Source organism: Chiloscyllium plagiosum, chromosome 6, assembly GCF_004010195.1.
Source record: "Chiloscyllium plagiosum isolate BGI_BamShark_2017 chromosome 6, ASM401019v2, whole genome shotgun sequence".
Lineage (NCBI taxonomy): Eukaryota > Metazoa > Chordata > Chondrichthyes > Orectolobiformes > Hemiscylliidae > Chiloscyllium > Chiloscyllium plagiosum.
In genome coordinates, this window is record NC_057715.1 from 97,931,628 (window position 1) to 97,936,859 (window position 5,232).

The window sequence follows — 5,232 nt, forward strand, 5'->3', positions numbered from 1 at the left end:
CACATTGCAAATTTTTGCTATAAATTCTGTGTTACGATCGAGCCCTCCACAATCACCTGATGAAGGAGCGTCGCTCCGAAAGCTAGTGTGCTTCCAATTAAATCTGTTGGACTATAACCTGGTGTTGTGTGATTTTTAACTTTGTACACCCCAATCCAACACCGGCATCTCCGAATCATGACAAATATCTCAGTTGATTAGGTTCCACTCAGCTCATTGTATATGCACGTCCAAGTGAAATATCAAACTTTTGGGCAGGCAGTAGGAAGTTCTGCCCTCCACTGGGACCTTTTAGGTTCTGAATTCCAGGCATTATATTTAAAATGCACCTAGACAGCACTTCACTCTCCACAATCTAGAAACATCACTCAATCTCTGCACATTGATCCCATCCACTCCTGGAACTGTAAGAGACATGGGAAAAAGCAGTATCAAGGTTAATTAAAGCCTTCCTAGAAGTTCTTCTGAAGGCTGTCTAGAAGAGAATATATTTCTTCCCTGTGGATGGTACACAAATCCTTCCAAAATAACAAAGACAGCCAGGACAGAGGTGGCTGCAGACGTCGGTTATCTCAAGAGAACGTGACTCCAGCGCTGCAAAGGGATGAATCATTTGTTGTGCTCCAAGAAGTTAAGTATCACTATCCATTCAATGCTCATGTCCTTAGTGTCCTGTGATATATCTAATGCAGACCTATAGATTTATCAATTTTTAAGTCTGGGGCTAAACTCTCTATTACCTCCTCTATTTGCGTTAATCTTTTCTAATATTTCACAGTCCTTCACCTTAATGTCCATACCTGTCTCATCCTTTTCCATTCTGAAGACTGTATTCATTGAGGACTGTGCCCACATTTTCTGGGTCTATACACAGATTGCCCCCATGGTCTCTAAGAGAGTCTACTCTTTCCCTAATTATTCTCTTGCCCTTGAGAATCGGTTAGCTCAGTTGGCTGGACGGCTACCTTGCAATTCAAAGCGATGCCAACAGCGCAAGTTCAATTCACGTTCTAGCTGAGTTTACCATGAAGATCCCCCTTATCAACTTCACTTTTTGCTTGAGGTGTGGCGAGCCTCAGGTCAAACCATCACCTGTTGTTTCTCTCAAATAAAAGAGTGGAACTATAGCAACTTTACCTATTCCTTGCTCCTTATCTTTCTTTTTAAAAAACCCTTTGGATTTTCCTTTATTCTATTTGCCATGCTTTCACATGCACTCTATATGCTTTTCTAATTTCCTTCCTATGTTCCCTCCTGCACTTTTGATACCACTCCAGAGACTCTGTAGTATTTATCCCTCGGTATCTGCCATAACTTCTCTTTTACCTTAATCTTAATGTCTCTTGATATCTGGAATTTTCTAAACTTGGTCCCACCCTTTGTTTTATTTGTCCTGTTTGTTCACTATTTCCTCATTGAACGCTTTACACTACCCTGACACAATTGTATCTGCAAGTAGCTGCTTCCAGGTCATTTGGGCCAAATCATATCTTATCTTAGTAAAATGAGAACTTTTATTCTCAGCCTACCCTTATCCTTTTCCATAATTATTCTATATCTGTCTATGTTATGGACACTATCTCCAATATACTTGGCTACTGATATGCCTTTCACCTGCCTGGGTTATTTCCAACGATTAGGTCCAGAAATGCTCCTTCCCTTGTCGGAAGTACTGCTCAATATTCTCTCAATATTCCTTCTCTTCCCCCGAGTCATCTTCCATCCAGATTCCATTTCCAACCTTATCCTCGCACTGCCCCTATTCATTTCACCTGCTCATTCTCCTTCCCCAGTACACCTGATTATCCCATGGTATTTCCCCATCTTAATGTGAAACTCCCTTGTTGTCCTTACCTCGATCTCTGTGACTCTCTCCTCTGCATCCCGGTTTTTCCTTGCATTTTCCAGGATCCTTCCAGTGCCTTTGACAATCATGTCCCTTAAGTTCCAAACCCTACCATTCAGTTCTACCTAATGTACTTTTCTTGTGAACCTTTTAGGTTCATCCCTCTTATTATTTCAGCCCCCTTTTCAGACTATTTTTAAGACACCTTTTCAGTTGAATTTCCCTTTGTCTGCTCTAGTCAGGATTGTTGATAATAGACAGAATGATTACCTTGCTTCGTCACACCAGAACGCCTATATACAGTCAGATTTGCAAAAACTTGTGCTTCTTATTTGTGGCTAACAATATTGCGTCCATGAACATATTTCCAGCTAAATTCACACTTGTGTGAATATAATATTAATATAATATTATAATCTAGAAATGACTTAATCCCAGGCTTGCCAGATTGGAGCGTTACAGATTTCTTTTTGATTTAGAATTTATCTACCAAAATAGCATCAGCAGTAAAATCAACTCATTCCAAAACTCTAGAATAAAAATGTCAAGTCAGTAAATCAGAAATGTATGGTGAAATTCAGCCACTTGTTCAAGGGCAATTTTGCCAAGCCTTGGAGGCCATATTTGGGATTTATGGGAGGTGGAGATAGGCAGGGAAAATAGAGGCGAGTTGCATTGATTGCTGCATGTGTATTCTAGTGCTAGGGAACCTTCCAGGCCAACCTGGAAAGCAGCTCCATTGTTTGCTGCATGCAAGTTGGACAACCTATTAACCCATTTAATGTACCAAGTTTTTTGAGGTTGATTATGTGGCCATGCTGCACACTGGCCTTGAGGTTGCCAGCCAAATAGAAGCTGTCTATCAGCAATAGGTATAATAGAGACTTGGGCAATAAAGAACAGATCCAGCTGGCGGAGTTTCCATTCCATTTTGAAGAACTCACTTCAAATCTGATCATTTTTTACATCTTTGAAGCCATTGCACGCTCCTACATAATTGAGGGGCCATCACAGTCCTCAAATTGCCTCGGCAATGCCCCTCTTTGCTGGTGGGGCTGCTGACAATCCAGAGTTGCCTGTCCTTGACTGAGTCAGCACCATGAAATCTTAAATTAGATGTTGAGCTTGAAGTGAGCCAATTAGGAAGTCACATCTGTCAAGATTATGACTTCACCACCTGCAGGTCCACACTCATAATCTCTACTTGTTCTTGATATTGGCAAAATATCAAAAAGCTTGTGGCAAAATTTAGTCCATTAAATCCATGTTCACCCACTTCAATAGATTTATTCCAACAACATCATGGCAAAATGTCTCCAACAGAACAAAACATTAAGTGGTTATGTATCCATGGGCAGGCAATTTGTTTCTTTCAGTGGTTATCCATCAGCTAGTGATAGGAAGATAAATACCATATATACTTGTGAAAAGTTTACCCCATATTTTTGTCCAAAAAAATTTTGTATTTCCATATATTTCGTGTAAAAGTCGACCCTACTATATCGCATTATAAACCCCTCACAAAGGAAATTGTATGTTTCCATTAACTCACTAAAACAAAATCACATTCATTCATTCATACCAGTAAGTCTACTCATCGCTGTTGTTTATTATATTGCGTCTCCATTTATTCATAACTCTACTTAGCCCGCTTGGTTTACGACCGCACATTTTGATTCATTCAGACTGGTACTAAGTTTGTTCACTGCACAATAAAAAGCTAACATTGTTAAAAAATTAATAATTTTAATTGTGCCAATATATCTGAATAAAAGTGAGATATATTAGCTCCATGTATCTTTAATTTTTTGACAAAATTTGTTAATGATGCTGAGGTTCATTACATACGAGAGTAAACGGGAGGGAAACGGGAGAATTTTGCTGGAAAGTTCAAGACGCTTACGCATACAGAATTTAATAAGTGTTTCATTTTAAGTGTGCCAGGCCAGGACATTGCAGGATTTCAATGAATCTTTGACATGTTAAATTTTCGTACCGGTATGTATAAATAAAACTTACTACCAGTAATTCATTTTTGTTTCTCTTGCTTTTATCTGGTAATTACCTTTACCATAATTCATTGTGTTTTTCTTCTTTACCCGGGATTAGTTGAGCGATTAAATCGAATTCTGCTAATATAGTATTTCGAACTGCAGCATGAATTTCACCCTCTCAAAACTAGTGCACGTGTAACAGTCGAATCTATAAATTGAATCTTTAAAAAGTCTTAAAAAATTCGACTTTTACACGAGTACATACGGTATTATATTCACAAGTTTATCTGATGCAATTTTAGATGTCACTGATCTCATTTTATGCATAATACATTATTTAATAATCTTATGCACTGTGATATTCTTTCATCCCAAAAATAGATTTTCTTGTGGGATTTTGTTGGAAAAACAACGCTCCACTTTTCAAAGAAACTCATTTGAACAGAAGAGGCAACGAACTCTGTTTCTGTGTGGTTACCTGATGGGGCTGTGTTCAGGGAAATCAACCTCTACTGTTGCTTCCAGATTGAACAAAGAGGATACAAGTGCAGAGAATGTAGAAAGTGCAAAGCCTGTGGAAAGTTTTGTTGAAGGAAATCTTTTAAAAACAGATGTCAAATGCGTGTCAGGTGTTACTACCAATACAGATATGAGCATTACTAATCTGAACAGCAAATCGTATTCAGGAACATTTGGAGAAAAGATGGTGGAATCGGTGTCCTATGTGAATGAAAATGATGGTTTAGAGATTGTAGATATTGATTGAAATTATATTTTCAATGTATATAAAATTGTGAATGCTGTCTAATGTATTTTGTATAAATAAACACAAAACCCTAAATTTCAAGGTAATCTCTGGGAGTTGGTTTTTAAAATAAGCTTGAATGCTAATTTAAATTTGTAGATCTGAAATCAATTCACCTTTGTTGGTAGTAGTCTCCTTAGATATAAAAGACAATTACAATATTTAGAAGACAGCTGGATGAGTATATGAATAGGAAGGTTTTAGAGGATGTGGGCCAAATGCTGGCAAATGGAACTAGATTAATTTAGGATAGCTGGTCTGCACGGACGCATTGGAACGAAGGGTCTGTTTCCATGCTGTACATCTGTGATTCTATGACTTGACTTCCAGTCCCTCAACAGTACTGAATGCATAGTTGAGATTCCAATACAGAACTGAGGGGGCTCTGTTTTATTGGACATGATAACCCTCAGCAATGATGTTAAAACAACCATTTCGTGAAGTGGATTTTGAGATTCTCATGACAATACTCTCAGAGTCATAGCCTATATTTCACATAAAAGAAATTCTACTTATAAGATTAGTTGGCCATTTACCTTATGACTGACTATGGGACATTACTGGTGCACAACGGCACAGCATTATTT

The 5,232-nt window shown here is 38.1% G+C and overlaps 1 long non-coding RNA gene across 1 annotated transcript in view; it reads left to right on the plus strand.

Annotated features, from left to right (window-relative positions):
• Positions 1-4,663, plus strand: part of LOC122551165 — a 35,218-nt gene extending 30,555 nt beyond the window's left edge. Inside the window, exon 4 of the long non-coding RNA XR_006312040.1 lies at positions 4,222-4,663. This is a non-coding gene — a long non-coding RNA (uncharacterized LOC122551165). The remainder of the gene's footprint in view (positions 1-4,221) is intronic.
• The last annotated feature ends 569 nt before the right edge of the window (positions 4,664-5,232 follow it).